The sequence below is a fragment of the Triticum aestivum genome, chromosome 3B (genome assembly GCF_018294505.1).
Source record: "Triticum aestivum cultivar Chinese Spring chromosome 3B, IWGSC CS RefSeq v2.1, whole genome shotgun sequence".
Classification (NCBI taxonomy): domain Eukaryota; kingdom Viridiplantae; phylum Streptophyta; class Magnoliopsida; order Poales; family Poaceae; genus Triticum; species Triticum aestivum.
The window spans coordinates 816,655,221-816,673,608 of NC_057801.1; the positions used below are offsets into that span (position 1 = coordinate 816,655,221).

The 18,388-nt window shown below is 42.0% G+C and overlaps 1 pseudogene; it reads right to left on the reverse strand.

Moving 5' to 3' along the window:
* Positions 1-580: 580 nt before the first annotated feature.
* On the reverse strand, positions 581-1,657 carry LOC123066818 (polyubiquitin 11-like; annotated as a pseudogene).
* Positions 1,658-18,388: the final 16,731 nt, after the last annotated feature.

Below are 18,388 nucleotides of genomic sequence, written 5' to 3' on the forward strand. Positions count from 1 at the left end.
TGTGACACCCAATATGTGAGTTGTTCATTTTCACACAGGTCAGTGATCAGTGTGTGATTGCGTTGGACGGATACTCTGGAAGTTGGGAGAACAAGCTAGAGCAACAAGGAACTTAATTTTGCTCGACTGTTGACTGTGGTCAAGAAAAGAAGGGACTACAAGTTGCAGGTTGAGTCATATGGAGTCTTTGGAGTAGTAGCGGTGCTCATGGGACAAGCTCAAGTCCAATGTACATGGAAGTTTGGCGCATTGATGAATTCAAGGTGGTGGAGAATATTCGCCAAGGTGGAGTTTGTTGGAGTTGTGTCGAATATAGTGTACGAGGTAGGTTACAGTTGGACTTGTAGTTGTATTGTGTTTAGATAGGATATGGAGACGTGTCCAAATAGGACACTTGTATCCTAGGCCTCTCTTATATAGCGGGGGTAGACACACGATGTAACCTATGCCAACATAATAGCACCGGAACGCAGGAAAAGCCGGCGGCATGTGCCGGCGTCCAGGGCGACCGGGTGCGGTATTGTGACGGTGTCACGGGGAGGAGCGCCCGTAGTCAGGCCCCGGGATGTAGCCATATCAGTGAACCTCGTTAACAAATCTCGGTGTCGTGTTCGTGTGATTGCTTGGTCCTCGGATGATCGACGGTATGCCTCGAATTTATTCTAACAGGGGCGTGGTTCCTCTCATAGATCTTCACCTTGACACTATCAACGGTGTCCGAGCTCCCAACCTGGAGAGTGATGGTCTTCCCAGTTAGCCCCTTCACGAAGATCTGCATCATGTGTCCTTTCGGAATACATGGGAGGAGGACAAGGAGTATCGTGGACTCCATGCATATGTTGTGGTCTGCCAAGGTGCGGTTCCCGTTCTCTAGACGCTTGCCGGCGAAGAAGAGGCACTGCTGATCTACAGGAAAGCCCTTGAGGCGATAGATCTTGGCCTTCACACCGTCGATAGTGTCTAGGCTGTTGAAGTCAAGGTCGATGGTGTTGCCCATCAGCGTCTCCATCACGTGGATCTGCATCTTCTCTTCAAGGTCAAGAGTGGAGTCCTCATGGATGTTGTAATCGAGCCAATCTACGATTATCCTGTAGCTGCACCGCATTGAAGATGAGGCGATACCGCTTCTGGATGTTCTCCATGACGGAACACACGGTGTCTGATGGGTGAACCCAGACCCGAAACGTTGTTCCGGTGGGGTTATTGACAAAGATGTTCATTGTTGTAGATGAGCAAAAACCGAACACGACAGTCGTCAGACACTTATATATTTAGGCTATAGAGCAATGCACAAAAACGTCAACAATTCCAGCAGGTACGTGGATAAGCAAAAGGAGAAATCTAGTCACAAGGTTGAGCAGTACATATAAGTATATAATAACGATAGTTTCTTCCCAAGAAAAGTTAATGATTAACAGTTTATAACATTGTTCTAAGTTCTATCTGAGATTATCAGATGAACAACAAATTCCATCAGGCAACCATTCAATGTAACCTAGAAAACACCGACATGAGATCCTCTAGCTAGTAGTATATAGGATATAGAATGGATACGCCCAAAACAACAGTGAACAGCTCTGTACCTTGAAGTGGATCGACCACACGTCGATGGTTGTTGCTTCCGCTGGAGAGAGAGCACGCAGGGAGGGAGATCGACCCGGAGTAGTACGAGAGTTAGGGTTGGGGATGGAATATATAGATGGCGTTGTTTTTATAGGGTCCAGCCCAATCGATTAGGTTTTACAATACCATCGCACATATATACACCCTTAATTAATTTCTATCACAAAATTGGAATATCATTTTTTTTCTTGCACGGATCCCACTCATTTTGGCCGATTTTTTTCATTGGTTTCCTGACCCCGGTTTTCCTTTGCTTTTTATTCGTTCCGTTTTCTGGATTCATGCTGCTTCCTTCGTCTGGGTTTTTCCCTTTCTGCTTGTTTTTTTTCTGTTTCTTTTGTTTTCCTAGTTTTTAAACATTTTTACAAAATACATGAATATTTTAAAAAAATAATAAATATTTTAGAGAATTATGCATTTTTTCAAATCAATCTTATGATTTATTGTAATTTTGCAAAAATAATAATTTATGATTTTTGAAATTTCATAAACATCCAAAATTCTATAAAATAATGCTTTTTCATAAGAGGAGTTGCTGGCTTTTTAACCTGTTTTTTTGGGTGAATTCGGTTTTCTTTTGGAGCGAAGGAGCAACAAACAGTGAGTAATACTATCATCTTTTCATCACCGTGGGTGATGCCATGTTATTATCAGTATTTTCGAAAGATATGTTATTATATTTTAAGAAAATAGTTGCCACAGGTATGAATACTTCCCAGAAAATTAGTAAATAGTAGTCTTAATTTATTTTAGAATAATTTCCCGGATGCTGTTCAGTTTCTAAGCGAAGTGCATCACAATTTTTCCGCAACTCTCTCATTTTTTACCACACATTCCACGTGGGCATGCCATGTGATCATGCCAAGTTTCATATTTTTTTAGAATTCATTTACACCTTTTTAGGAATCAAAATTCATTTATCCCAATTAAATACCTAAAAAATCATTCACAGCTCGCACATGCAACGACCCTGCCGACAGGACAAACAGCTCCAACTTTCCCTTCAGAGCCTAGACTCTCGGCCGGCTCTGGTACGGCTGCTGACCTCTTTGCTTTTGAGCACTGCCGTCATCGACCTCCACCGCTACACCATTCTTCCAATGGCCCTCGGCGCCGATCATCTTCGGTGCTAACAACCAACAAGCGCCTGAAGCACTTCCCACTCGTCATCCCAAGAACAAGCTCAAGGGGGACGTCGTGATGATGCAACTGCTGGTGTTGACCCCCCCCCCCCCCCCCGCTGTGCACTCTTTACCGGTGTTCCCGCTGTTGTCAGTGATGGTCGCGCCCACCGCTCAAACTCAATCGGCCCTAGACGGTAATGCGGCGACTTCGGCCTCTTTCGACACTACTGGCCATCTGACGAAGAGTAAAAAAAACTGGTCTATGGTGTTTCAAATGCACATCATATGACCATCTATCTAAGGAGTGCATGGTGGCTCATTTTTGTTGCATTTGCAACAACTACAAGCATCCTATGCACCACTACCCTGTTCTCAAGCAATCAAGGCCAGCCGCCTCTTGGTGGATGCGGTTTAGTTATTACAATGTTTGTACAACTTTTGGACTCACTCTTCAAGGAGAATCTTGCACCACCTACTTTGAAGACTGCATTGGTTACGATTTCGGGTGGTTCCTTGTCTTCTTATGTGGTGGAGGCTGAGGTTGCAAAAATGTCCGCAGTTCAAACTTCGTGGAAGTGGGAAGCTATGCCTCATGGAGCCAATGCTTTTTTAGTTACTTTCCCTTCTGTGGAGATTTTGCAGCATGTGACAACGTTTGAGTATAATGTCAAATCACATGACGTGAAGATTGCTTTTAGTGAACGGAATGTCAAGGAGGTTCCGTCGCTACTTCCCTTGCAGCTTGTTTGGGTGCACGTCACCGGATTTTCACCACCTCTACGCCATTTCCTTGGTCTGTGGGCGATGGGATCAGGTATTTGTGCCACAAAGGATGTTGACTTGGTTTGCTTGCATCGACACGATATTGTGTGGATCCAAGTGGTTGTTTATAACATGGATATTTTAGTCAAACATGATGGGTCTGATGAAGCCTCACTCCTCTGATACTTATGTCAAGCCTAATGGGGGTGCATTTCGGCTTGTGCTAGAGGAGGATGATTGTATGGCTCATGATGACTTCATTCCTCGGATTTGGGAAAACCATGATGATGGGCATGCTCATGGTGCTAACAAGGATGAGGATATGCCAAAAAGAGATGCTAGTAAGTGAGCAAAAAATGTCCAAATTCATGGTGGTAATATGACGTCTGGGGCATAAACTGTATCCACTGTTGTTCCCATGCAGCTACTCATGTGGGCTTTGTACATGCGTCACCACTGTTTCTTCTACATTTCTTGTGCCAACCGCGTCTGCTCAAGCGTTGGCATCATCCGACGCTCCTTCAGGCCAAGGAGCCATACACATGCATGGGCAGTGTCCATGCTTCAATTATTGAGATTTCTGCTGTCTCCATTTATGAACGGACCCAGGGTGCCAATGTAGGACCTTGAAGTATGTCTAGAGGGGGGGTGATTAGAATACTTGACCAATTTAAAAACTTAACCTTTTCCCAATTTTAGAGTTTGACAGATTTTAGCTATCTTAGGACAAGTCAAGTAATCATCACACAAATGAAGCAAGCATGCAAAAAGTGTATAGGCAGCGGAAATTAAAGCATGCAACTTGCAAGAAAGTAAAGGGAAGGGTTTGGAGGATTCAAACGCAATTGGAGACACGGATGTTTTTGGCGTGGTTCCGATAGGTGGTGCCATCGTACATCCACGTTGATGGAGACTTCAACCCACAAAGGGTAACGGTTGCGCGAGTCCACAGAGGGCTCCACCCACGAAGGGTCCACGAAGAAGCAACCTTGTCTATCCCACCATGGCCGTCGCCCACGAAGGACTTGTCTCACTAGCGGTAGATCTTCACGAAGTAGGCGATCTCCTTGCCCTTACAAACTTCTTGGTTCAACTCCACAATCTTGTCGGAGGCTTCCAAGTGACACCTAGCCAATCTAGAGGACACCACTCTCCAAGAAGTAACAAATGGTGCGTTGATGATGAACTCCTTGCTCTTGTGCTTCAAATGATAGTCTCCCCAACACTCAACTCTCTCTCATAGGATTTGGATCTGGTGGAAAGAGGGTTTGAGTGGAAAGCAACTTGGGAAGGCTAGAGATCAAGATTCATATGGTAGGAATGGAATATCTTGGCCTCAACACATGAGTAGGTGGTTCTCTCTCAAAAATGGTAAGTTGTAAGTGTAGGTTCAGGTTGATGGCTCTCTCCACAAATGAAGAGGAGGTGGAGGGGTATATATAGCCTCCACACAAAATCTAACCGTTACACACAATTTACCAAACTCTGTGGGACCGATTCAACAGACTCGGTCGAACCGATTTAGTAAACCTACTGACCGTTAGTGATTTTCGGTGGGACTGACATGCAACTCGGTGAGACCGATTCGGTTAGGGTTAGGGCATAACGTAATCTCGGTAAGACCGATTACACAAACTCGGTAAGACCGATTTTGGTAATAAGCTTTCCAGAGAGTTGGTCAGGTAAACTCGGTGGGACCGATTTGCTCTTTTCGGCGAGACCAAAATGTTACAAAAGGAAAACAGAGAGTTTACATTGCAATCTCGGTGGGACCGATCGCTCACTTCGGTTAGACCGAAAACGTTATGAAGGGAAACAGAGAGATTACAATCCCATCTCAGTGAGACCGAGATCCCTATCGGTAGGACCGACTTGCCTAGGGTTTGTGGCAATGGCTATGACATTTGAAATCGGTGGCGCCGGATTGGAAGAATCGGTGTGACCGATTTTGGCTCTGGATTTAGGTCATATGTGGATGTGAGAAAGTAGCTGAGGGTTTTGGAGCATATCACAAATCACATGAAGCAAGAGGCTCATTAAGCAACACCTCATCCCTCCTTGATAGTATTGGCTTTTCCTATAGACTCAATGTGATCTTGGATCACTAAAATATAAAATGAAGAGTCTTGAGCTTTTGAGCTTGAGCCAATCCTTTGTCCTTAGTATTTTGAGGGATCCACTTTCATCATCCATGCCATGACATTAATTGAGCTTTCCTGAAATAATAGTCTTGGAATAGCATTAGCTCAATGAGCTATATGTTGTTATGAATTACCAAAACCACCTAGGGATAGTTGCACTTTCAATCTCCCCCTTTTTGGTAATTGATGACAACATATAGATCAAAGCTTCGACAAATGATAATAAGATTGAACAACATCGTCGCTTTGAGAAGTATGTGATAAGCAAGAGCTCCCCCTAAATTTGTGCATAGTTTAAGATTTGCTTTGGACTGCAAATGCACAAGGAATTAGGCTCATGGGTTACTCTTCCATGTCAGATACATCTTGGTGGAGCGCTCAAAATGATAAATATTGAATACATGCACTCATCACCAAGCAAAGTGAATGATCACATAGGATAGATAAGATAATATCATCAAACATGCATAAGTGTAGCTTATGATCAAACACATGATCATCAATGTCTCACAAGAATAGCATAGTATCTCAAGCAATCAAAAGCAAACAAGTTTGAACCACCAAATCAAAAGAGAATAAAAGCAACACTCTCTCTCGAAGCCTATGATCTATACATTTTTCTCCCCCTTTGGCAACAAGTTACCAAAAAGTTCATAGAAAATGCATAGTGCTAGATCGTCTCTTAGGCTTGATCTTCAGGTGGTGGTGTCCGGATAATTCCAAGAACGAAGGCTTCAGTTGAAGTAGAGGGTGTTGGAGTTGATGCTGGAGCTGGTTGCACTGGAGCTGTAGGAGCTGTAGCTGGTGCAGATGATGTTGCTCTAGTGTCTGTCACAGGCACTACAACTGACCTTTGGGCTCTAGGCACTCTGGCAAACACATTAGTGGTAGTCTTGCCCTGCCTCTCCTGCATGTCATCCTGCAGCTGCTCCACAACTGACTGAATCTCACTTGCCTTGACATCAAGATCATGAAATTTGAGTTCCATGTTTCTTTCCAAGCTCTCCTGATTCTGAGTGAGGGTGGCCAATCCCTTCTCAATCCTCAGTGTTGATGCTATCAAGTAACCTAGCTGCTACTGCTTGTTTTTCAAGAATTACTCAGATGCCTCCTCTTGAGTTGGCATCTTGGCAGCCTTCTCCTTCATTGCCTTCTCCTTCTTCTCTTGAGCTTGAACTGATGATGGATCATTCTCATTCATGACAACCTCATTGTCCTCAAAGTCTGGATAGAGTGGAAAATGTTCCCTATCCAATAGATATTTGCCTGTGCCCATCTTTGAGTTAATCAACTCTTGTATCTGAGGGGCATATCCACAACTCCTCTTATGATCTGCTGCAGTCCTCTTAATGGTTTCCACTATAAGGCTCATGACCTTGAATTTCTGTGGCACATCAAACAAATGCAATATGTTAATTGCATGCCCTCTGATCATGTTGTGGTCACCTGACTTAGGCAATAGAGTGTGCCTTAGGATCCAGTTGATTGTAGGCAGCCCTGACAGAAGAAAGTGGACTGATCCAAAAGAGAAAGTTTCTAGGGGTTTGTCTGGGATCTCCTTGTACATATGTGCCATGGTATTGTGTCCCATTTTCTTCTTGGCATATACATCCAGATCATCATCATTTTCCTTTGGGGCATTTATCAATTTTTCCCACTCCTCTACAGTTGACTGGTACCTTGTACCTTCAGACATCCAAACTATCCTTCCATCTGGATAGAAGTGTGTTGCGGAGTAGAATTGCATGATAAGTTCATCGTTCCAGTTTGTGAGCTTTTGCCCAACAAAATTTGCAACTCCACAAGCAACAAAACTGTCTTGCACTTCAGGATAGTGCTCTTCATTTTCCTTCATGTAGGTCCAGTCGACCCACCTCATATCACACACAATGGGCTTCTTGTCCAACAAGATTGTCTCATAGAAGTCCTGATGTTCCTTTGTATGGAACCTGTAATCAACAACAGTTCTCCTCCTTGTGGCATATGAATCTGCCATCCTCCATAGCCTCAATCCTGAATCTTTTCTGATGTTCATGTCTTCAGCCACAGGATGGGCATCATTGTGGTCTGGTATCTTAGGCTTGAGCTTCCTCAGAACTTGTCCTTCTTCATCTTCCTCCTCAGCAACCTCAGGCACTGGGGCCTTGTTCTTCTCAGCAGCTGGAATACTCCTGGTATTCCTCTTTGGTGCAGACTTGGCCTTGGGGGCAGCTTTGGGTGCTTCCTTGGGCTTAGTTGTTGCAGCACCTGATCTAATGGCATCTCCCATAAGCTTTGGTGCCTTTGGTGCTGGTGCAGCAAGCTCTTCTTCTTCTTCCATCATGGAAGGTTGACCAACAACTCTGGCCATGGTCTTCTTGACCCTTTCCTTCCTTTTCTTTCCTTCAGCAGCAGCTGGCTCTTTGGGATCAGGTTTCTCAGGCAGTTGAGTTGATGCTCTGGCTTTGGACATTGGTTGTCTTCCTGCAGGCCTTTTGATCTTCATGCCTGGCTTTGTATGCTTTGCTGAGCCATACTCCTTTTTGAGTACTACTTTCTTGGAAGTAGCCTCATCTTTGTCAGCTCTATAATCCTCATCTTCAGAGCCTGAGGTTCTCTTCCTCCTTTGCCTGGTAGCAGCCTTAGGCAGGTTGCTAGGAGTGCTCCTGCTGCCTTCATCTGAAGTGCTGGAGGGACTAGTGCCCTCACTCATGTCAATCTGCTCTGCTGACCTGTTCTGGCTGTCACTCTGGTCTGACATGCTGCAAACACTGACTGTTGACCTTGTGAAGAGTTATAGATGAGATAGAGTGGATGAGCATCACAAAATCCAGAGATTTTTGTAAAAGAATGACTCAAAAATTCAGTTTTAGTTATCCACAGAAAGCATTTAGGATCAACCAATTTTCAAACCCGGTGATACCGAAGCAGTTTTGGAACCTAAACTGATGAACTCGGTTGGACCGAGTCATAGTTCGGTGGCACCAAGACTGCTAGGGTTTCACAAAGTCCTAAAATCGGTCGCGCTGATTAGAAAATCTCGGTCAGACCGAGAGCTACAAGTGCAATGGCATAAGCCAAATCGGTGGGACCGAGTTTTTCAACTCGGTGGGTCCGAGATGGTTTCGGCGGAAACCTAACCCTAAATTTTCAAATCTCACCTAATCTACGGATTGCATTGACTGGATAGGAGTGTTTCAATCGAGGCAAGAATCAATAAGAACATAATGTGCTAGGAATTACACGAGGATAGCACAATGATCGAGTCCATACCCTAGTTCGGCGATGAACTCGCTACGGCAGCAACGGCGGGGTTGAATTCCGTTGACGGCGGCGGAGACAAGCGGCAGGAGGCAGCTGGCGACGAGGAGACGATCCGGAGACCTTGGAGGCAGAGCGAGCTATTGCGCGGGAAAGGGGTTCGGAGGAATTTCCAAATTTTTGCCCATGACTATATATAGCCCGACCCTGTCGGTGTGACCGAGTGGAACAACTCGGTGGCACCGAGATGCATAACTGTGTCAGTTAGAGCAACTCGGTGTGACCGAAAAGTTCAAATCGGTTGCACCGAGATTGAAAACCTAGATCGACTTGGTGATCTCGGTAGGACCGAAATGGAGGAATCGGTCAGACCAAGAATCACAAAGAAGTTTTGGAAGTTTAAGTCTATGACGAATCGGGGACTCCGAGTGCTCCTCACACAGAGTGGTTCGAATTTGACTTGATCAAATTTTGTGATGTAGCATGAATAGAGTTTGAGACAAGAAAAGCATAGATAGCTAGAGAAAGTTCTTAGGCATTCTCGTCCATCCACTTGTCCAAAAGAAGAAAGAACCAAACAATCAAATCAACAAGTGGATGTCCTTGAGTGAGTAAAATATGCACCAACATGCTCACACAATAAGATAGCAAATGAAATATGTGGCAAAGCATGCACAACCAATTCTAGCATCTATCAAACAATTGGCAATGACTAGGTCATCTATATATGAGTATATTGACTTAGGAGTCAAATGATAAACATTTGATCATAGGTCATACTCATCGTTTAAGCTCAAGTGGGGTTGCCACTTTTACATAATGCATTGATGTGTTCACACCATTAGAGTTGTTTTGACTCAATTCTTAGAGTTAAGCTCCCCCTAGATGTGAGATCCCCTTTTAGAGGGATGAACTAACCTTGGGTTTTGTCGATGATGACTTCATATAGGTGTTGAAGATGTGGATGCTCAATGTTGATGTAGATCATTTGGAGCAATCCTTTGGAGTGAGTTGCACTTTCAACTTGCCTACATGGGTTAGTCCCACAAGGAACAAACAGGAATATCCAAAGACATAGAGTGATGCACACACAAGATAATGTCCATGGAAACATTAGGTTACCTTGTCCCTTGCCTTACCAACATGACGGTTTGTGACTCCTTGAACTAGTGCAAGATGTGGAAGTTGATTGCACTTGTCATTGCCATAATGATATGAGTGAAAAATGTTGGCGGAGTCACCCTCAAGAACTCTCTAGTTCTTCTTCTTCGGGATCCACATCATCTTGATGGGAATCCTTGGAGTTGTAGTTGTACTTGATGAAGTAGAACTTGACGTAGTCTTGGGAACCCACTTGAACGAGGCCTTAGGTGCTTCTTCAAATGCATCGATCTCTTCTTGAAGCTTGTCCTTGCCTTTGTTCTTGTGATCTTGTGGTGGAATATCATCTTGTGCTTGTGTTCCCTTGAAGGAAGTAGGATCATACTTCTCTTGTTAAGGAACAAACTTCGTCTTGGGGTATTGATCTTCTTCCCACTCAACTCCATTGGCATTCAACTTTCGTTCAAAACCAACACCTTGATTCTTCCGGTGTCTTCCTTGCTTGCGTATAATTTCCTTGAATTGCTTACTCCCGGCAAGGCTCTTGTAAACACCTTTCTCTATAATTCCCTTCAATAAGCTATTTTCTTGCTCAAGTGTAACTTGGCTAAGAGAATCATTAGTGGAATCAAGAGAACTACTAGAAGCGACAATATTGGATTTGACATTATTATTGTTACTACTAGAGGAAGTATCCTTTTTGTACTTATTACTAGACTTGACTTGAGGCATGTAAGTAGATAGGAGTAAACGCTTGGCAATGTAAGAAGAACTTTTCTTACGGAGATCATCATTGATTGCTTTTAAGAACTCATGCTCTTGCTCAAGATTGAGCTTTTCAAAGCGTAACTTCTCATGAGCCCTTAAAAGTTCTCGATGATCTTCGAAGATAGTTTCGTGAGCCAACTTAAGAGTGTTTAGTTCTTTAGTTAGAAACTCAATTTTCTCCTTATCATTGTCATTCGTTTGATTAGCATGATTAATTGACGTTTCATCATAGTATTCATCACTAGAGTTGTCAACAAGTAAATCATCATCCACAAGCAAGTCATCTTCATCACTATTGAAATCAACATACTCAGGATGTGTTACCTTTGGACCTTTGGCCATGGAGCATCTTCCAATTCCTTCATTTGGTGAATCAAATATGTCATAGGAGTTGGTTGTCAAAAGTGCTAGACCAGCAACACCTTCATCTTGAGTATATTCGGAGTCGGAATGATAGCTTCTCTCGGAGTGATGGTCGGAGTCGGAGCCGGATACCCATTCACCAACATGAGCTTGATGTCTTCGTTTTGTGTAGCTCCTTGATGACTTGTCCTTCCTTTCCGAATCCTTGCTTCTCCGTGAGGGTCTTCGTTCATAACGATCATCTCTACTCCTCCTCTCTCTTGGTGGTGATTCTTCTCTTTTGCTTCTTATTTTTGGAGAATCTTCTCTTCTTTTGTAGGGTGCCGTACACTCATTGGAATAGTGTCCAGGCCTCCCACAATTGTAGCAATTGCGCTCTCGACTAGAAGATCTTTTGTCATGATAAGACCTTGACTTGGAGCTTCTTTCTTTGCTTCTACTCTTGTAGAATTTGTTGAAGTTCTTCACCATTAAGCTCAATTCTTCATTGAAGGTTTGTTTCTCACTTGATGATGTGGGGGCTTCACTTGAGGCTTTGTAAGCACCACTTGACTTGTTGTGAAGTTCCTCCTTATCCTTGAGTGACATCTCATGAGCAACAATTCTTCCAATGACTTCCGTTGGCTTGAGATCTTTGTAGTTTGGCATCATTTGGATCAATGTGCACACGGTATCATACTTTCCATCCAATGCTCTTAGGATCTTCTTGATGATGAATCTGTCGGTCATCTCTTCACTCCCTAAGACGGCAATCTCATTTGTAAAAAGAGAAAGCCAAGAGTACATTTCAGCAACACCTTCACCATCCTTCATTTTGAACTTGTCAAGCTGACTTTGGAGCACATCCAACTTGGATTCCTTGACGGATTCGGTACCTTCGTGCATATCAATCAAAGTATCCCAAATTTCCTTTGCATTCTCAAGACGGCTGATTTTGTTGAATTCTTCGGGGCACAATCCGTTGAAGATGATATCACAAGCTTGAGCGTTCTATTGCAACATCTTCAATTCTTCCGCATTAGCTTCACGGTTCGGCTCTCTCCCATCAAAGAATTCACCTTGAAAGCCAATACAAATAATTGCCCAAACGGCGGGGTTATGTCCGAGAATATGCATTTTCATCTTATGCTTCCAACTAGCAAAATTAGTACCATCAAAGTAATGACCTCTACGGTGATAATTTCTCTCGCTAGATGCCATACTCTCCTAGGTTGTGAAACCAAGGCTATGACCACCAAAAGCTATGGAAATCAAAGCAAATGGAGACCAAAGCTCTGATACCACTTGTAGTACCTTGAAGTATGTCTAGAGGGGGGGTGATTAGACTACTTGACCAATTTAAAAACTTAACCTTTTCCCAATTTTAGAGTTTGACAGATTTTAGCTATCTTAGGACAAGTCAAGCAAGCATGCAAAGAGTATATAGGTAGCGGAAAAGAAAGCATGCAACTTGCAAGAAAGTAAAGGGAAGGGTTTGGAGGATTCAAATGCAATTGGAGACACAGATGTTTTTGGCGTGGTTCCGATAGGTGGTCCTATCGTACATCCACGTTGATGGAGACTTCAACCCATGAAGGGTAACGGTTGCGCGAGTCCACGGAGGGCTCCACCCACGAAGGTTCCACGAAGAAGCAACCTTGTCTATCCCACCATGGCCGTCGCCCACGAAGGACTTGCCTCACTAGCGGTAGATCTTCACGAAGTAGGCGATCTCCTTGCCCTTACAAACTTCTTGGTTCAACTCCACAATCTTGTCGGAGGCTCCCTAGTGACACCTAGCCAATCTAGGAGACACCACTCTCCAAGAAGTAACAAATGGTGCATCGATGATGAACTCCTTGCTCTTGTGCTTCAAATGATAGTCTCCCCAACACTCAACTCTCTCTCATAGGATTTGGATCTGGTGGAAAGAGGGTTTGAGTGGAAAGCAACTTGGGAAGGCTAGAGATCAAGATTCATATGGTAGGAATGGAATATCTTGGCCTCAACACATGAGTAGGTGGTTCTCTCTCAGAAATGGTAAGCTGGAAGAGTAGGTTGAGTCTGATGGCTCTCTCCACAAATGAAGAGGAGGTGGAGGGGTATATATAGCCTCCACACAAAATCTAACCGTTACACACAATTTACCAAACTCGGTGGGACCGATTCAACAGACTCAGTCGAACCGATTTAGTAAACCTAGTGACCTTTAGTAATTTTGGTGGGAATGACATGCAACTCAGTAAGACCGATTTGGTTAGGGTTAGGGCATAACGTAATCTCGGTAAGACCGATTACACAAACTCGGTAAGACCTATTTTGGTAATAAGATTTCCAGAGAGTTGGTCAGGTAAACTCGGTGGGACCGATTTGCTCTTTTTGGTGAGACCGAAATGTTACAAAAGGGAAACAGAGAGTTTACATTGCAATCTCGGTGGGACCGATCGCTCACTTCGGTTGGACCGAAACGTTACGAAGGGAAACAGAGAGATTACAATCCCATCTCGGTGAGACCGAGATCCCTATCGGTAGGATCGACTTGCCTAGGGTTTGTGGCAGTGGCTATGACATTTGAAATCGGTGGCGCCGGGTTGGAAAAATCGGTGTGACCGATTTTGGCTCTGGATTTAGGTCATATGTGGATGTGAGAAAGTAGCTGAGGGTTTTGGAGCATATCACAAAGCACATGAAGCAAGATGCTCATTAAGCAACACCTCATCCCTCCTTGATAGTATTGGCTTTTCCTATAGACTCAATGTGATCTTGGATCACTAAAATATAAAATGAAGAGTCTTGAGCTTTTGAGCTTGAGCCAATCCTTTGTCCTTAGTATTTTGAGGGATCCACTTTCATCATCCATGCCATGCCATTCATTGAGCTTTCCTGAAATAATAGTCTTGGAATAGCATTAGCTTAATGAGCTATATGTTGTTATGAATTACCAAAACCACCTAGGGATAGTTGCACTTTCAGCCAGTTTGAGGAGTTTTTTTCTTTCTGTTTTCAACTAGCAAAGTGATCCGCGCAATTGCGTGGGCTAGACCTTAAGTATTTGTTTATATTTTTAAAAAAATATACCAGAAAATAATAGTTTTGTTGTCAATTATTGTAAACTTTGTGACTACTCAATCTCATGATATTATTAATAAATTTATCTTTCATATTGAGTCTTTTATTTTATTGCTAAAATATGGAAAATCCTTGTATTGTTTAGTGCAACATGATGATTTAATAAGTAGCAATACAATGCGTTCACTTTTTGAAAGGTGTTCATTCAGTATACCGAGTTTGGTTTGATTTAGTGAGCATTAAGTGTCCATATCAAGCAATAATCCACACTAACTCTTTCGTAATAAATGGTTCATCCATAAGAAACAAGCAATAATCAGCAACAATTCTTTCTTGATAAAAAATGTGTCCATATCAATCAATAATCAACAATAATTCCTTCCTAAAAGATGCACTTTTTATTGTCCTTTTTTCAGATAGTAGTTTATAGAAGCCACGTACTTCCATATCCTTATGATATTATATATTGTCCCTTTGCTTTGGTTGGAATGTATCATGCAAGAATGGACGGAAGGTCTGCCACTGCGTGTATACTGGTGATGGTGGTGTTGTTCGGAAGCACTACATCTGCAGGTATGTTCTCCGTGTTGTTGTTTATGTAGAGTTCCTAGTGCATATGTTATTCCAAGCAAGAACATTGAAAAATATAAATAAGATTTCAAGATTGTATTACCAAAGTTTTCTCAAATAGTACATTGATGCACATTTTGCATATGTCCTTTACGATTTGGGTACATCTTACTACTTTTATGCAGCGCTGTAAGAATCATGTCATTACAATCAATGTCTCACCTTTATGTATAATTTTTAATTATCTTTGAGGTGTGCAGAGAAATGTGCGATGGTTCAATTTCCGCTCGTGATGTGCAACAATCTAGCATGCAAGCATGAATGTGAGTTTTGGGGCCAGGGCAAGAAGGTTCGCGGATTCTGGTGCAATCGGATGCTCCGTGGCACCTGCAACTGCAAGATTTGTTGGGATGAATAAACTTAATTGATGTGCTAAGTACAATTAATGTTATCAATAATGAATTCATAACTTTGTGTCCCTGAATCACCCAGTTATGCATGTGATTCTATTCTTGGGAGAGCACCATGGGATGGAGAATATTAATCTATATTGTGTCGTGAAAAAACTTCTTAAAAGACAAATATCATATAGTTATGAACAAATACTAGACCATGCCGGCGCGCGTTGCTGCACCCGTCGATTTATGCAATTCAATGTTAGGCATTGATACGAATATACGGGAACACGCTGTTCCGTAATCTTGTATTGTAATTTTAGATTCATATTTTGTTAAAAGTTGAGCAGATCCTTCCTTTATTGAATTTTTTAACCTTCCTTTGTCGAATATTTAAAGCCAAAGGTAATACATGAAATGATGGGATGATTAAATAAGCTATTAGTTCGTTCTTGGTCTTGTCTTTTCGAATTTATCTGAAAGTATGGTCTTGGAATGGGCCTTGTGTATGTTTAATCTGAAAGAATGGTCTTGGACTGGGCCTTGTGTCACGTTATTTCAATGTTTATTATTTAATAGTCAAGTAATATTGTCTCCAAAAAATTCTGGAGGTTTGTACATTAAAACTTTCGTTTATATAAGACCGAGTATACTGTTCATGTTTGCTTTTTATCTCATATTCATGGATTCAGCGGGTTGTCTTGGCGTTGGTTTGGCCGAATTTATATGTGGGAATAGGTACCATCATATAGTGTATTTGATTTCCCGAAAAAAATTATTGTTTAATACCTATCCCCCGAATTTGGAAGTATATTGGATATTCTTGTATGAACTGAGAACGAAGGTACCTTTTGGCAGAAATTGGTTAATACTTTAACATGTTATATGGAATGTTCTATACTTATAGTAGAATGGTGTGTGAGAGGTCAGGCTAATGATCATTATACTATTTAATGGGTGTGTAATATTCAGGCATTTATAAGCACTCAGTTATCATTTGGCATCGCACATCTGTAACTGATAACTGGTTATTTTTTATGGTAACCAATGAATAATGTCATTTGCATTTACTGTTGTTGTATCTGCGTTAGCATTGTAGGGAAGAAAAATGAGGAGAAACAATGATACAGAGAGGAATTAGTAGCTCCATGCTGCGATTTTTTGGGGTGGGCACTAAAGGTGAGTGCTGAATTTAGGGTAGGAATCCTTATTTTGCATATTAAAAGATCAACTGAAAAGATGCATTTTGTTATGCTAATAGAATTGACATATTATATCATTGGGATTTAAACATTCTTAGTAGAATAGTAGAAGATCGATGAAGTGCATTTTAAACATTCTTGGTAGAATAGTAGAAGATTGAAGAAGTGCATTTTCCTATAGGAATAGAAACCAGAGCTTTGAGAAAATAAAAGCGCCCTTTATCGAAAAAATAGAAACCAGAGCTATGGAAACAAACATTATTTAGAGGTATGATAACCATATGTATAGAAATACATAAGTTGTTTCGTTATTCAGTGCACAAAAGAGGAATAGTTTTTGCAAAACATAGTACCATGACACGATAACTGGTGAAGACAAAACTGTTGATCATCTGATCATGCAGTAGCATTCACACGCAGGCGAAATATTTATTAATCAGAAAATAAATAACTTTAAAAGGTGAACGTATGGAGAAGACCAACATTCCTTTATGTGCTTCTGAAATAAGCTGATCGAAGCTCTTTTATGATGAGTGCATCTTCTTCTTTGCGGAAGTTGATGTGCTGGCTTCGGTTCCAATCTTGTAATCCATAGAAAAGTTTCTAAATAAATAGTAAGTGGATATGTACTAAACTTTAGGTTGCAAGTTTTGGTCTGGACATTTTTGATGGCTTCTTGCTAGTGTTGTGTGAATCATTTTTGCTTGCAGTAGCAATTTCAAAAGATGGTGCTTCTTGTTCCTTCGCAGAAGATGGTTCTATCTGAAAGAAAAATGATGATGATAATGAAGTAAAAAAATAGTCAAGGATATAACAAAATGAGAAATAATTGTATATATGTTGCATCAAGTGTAGGAGAGATTTGCCCTTCATTTTTATCACTTTGTCCCCACCCTTGTCCTCGGTTTGTTTGTCGTTACTGCTAGTGTTTTACCTATCAAAGGGATAAACTAATAGTTTAGTGTACTACATCTTGAGGCATCACACAATGGTCCAGAATTAACTACCTTTACTCGTTTCCTGAACCTAATGCGTGCCAGTTGGTTTTTATTTGCTTGCTCTCTGCTGTATGTAGGGAAAATTTTGAAAAGGAGGACCATGGTGTTTTGATTTGGGAGGCACAATATTTTTAATATAACCAGATTGTGATGTCGATGCATCAGGGCCTTGCAAGACCTTTGTATGTTTTGCTCATTTTGATTTGGATTTTGATCCAGAGTGTGATGTCGACGCATCACCACTTGCACACATTTGTTTTTCTTTTCTGCATTTTTCACTTGCTAATAAAATGCTACATAAAGCAAGATCAATACGCGGTAGTGCAATTATTCAGAACAATTATAGATTGGCATCATATAATAGAATTAGAGGTACATTCACATAGATATTAAGATGGTGCATAAGAATACCGGTACTAACCTGTCCGTTAGCCAACCTTATAATCCAGCAGAATCAGCCGCAAATCCTTAAAAATGAAGACCTGCATTTTTAGTGAGCACAAAAAATATGAATAGAGAAAAACAACGAAGACCTGGGGGAAGAGGGGATGCGGAAAGGAGGGAGGATTTGAACGAATTGCATACCTAAAATATTAGCCATCGCTCTTGGAGAATGATTTCTAGAAGTGGGGATATATAGTTGGGAAGAACCAGCGTAAGATTGCGATTATACAGGTGTTCATGACATGCTCATAAATTGAAGGAAGGAAAAACATGAATGTAAAATTGTAACTGACCCAATAATAATTGGTGGCTGCCCCATCTACTGCTATATATTGATGAAAATTAAGGTCTCAATTAGCGATTGAAGTTGAATCGAGTTGGGCTGTTCGTGCGATGGCACCGTCCGGTTGTGCAACCTAGCGGATCCCGTACGTCCAGTCGCCCGGCGAGGCGCCGTATGTCGGACCAGTCGAAGTGCCGAACCTCCAGCGTCGTAGTCATCGCTCCCGCATCGCTAGGTTGGGGAACTGTCATGGATGAGTCGCCACGCGGATTTTTTTTAGGAAGCCACGGCAAGGGTTCGTGGGGATTGTGCGAGGCTGCGTGTCC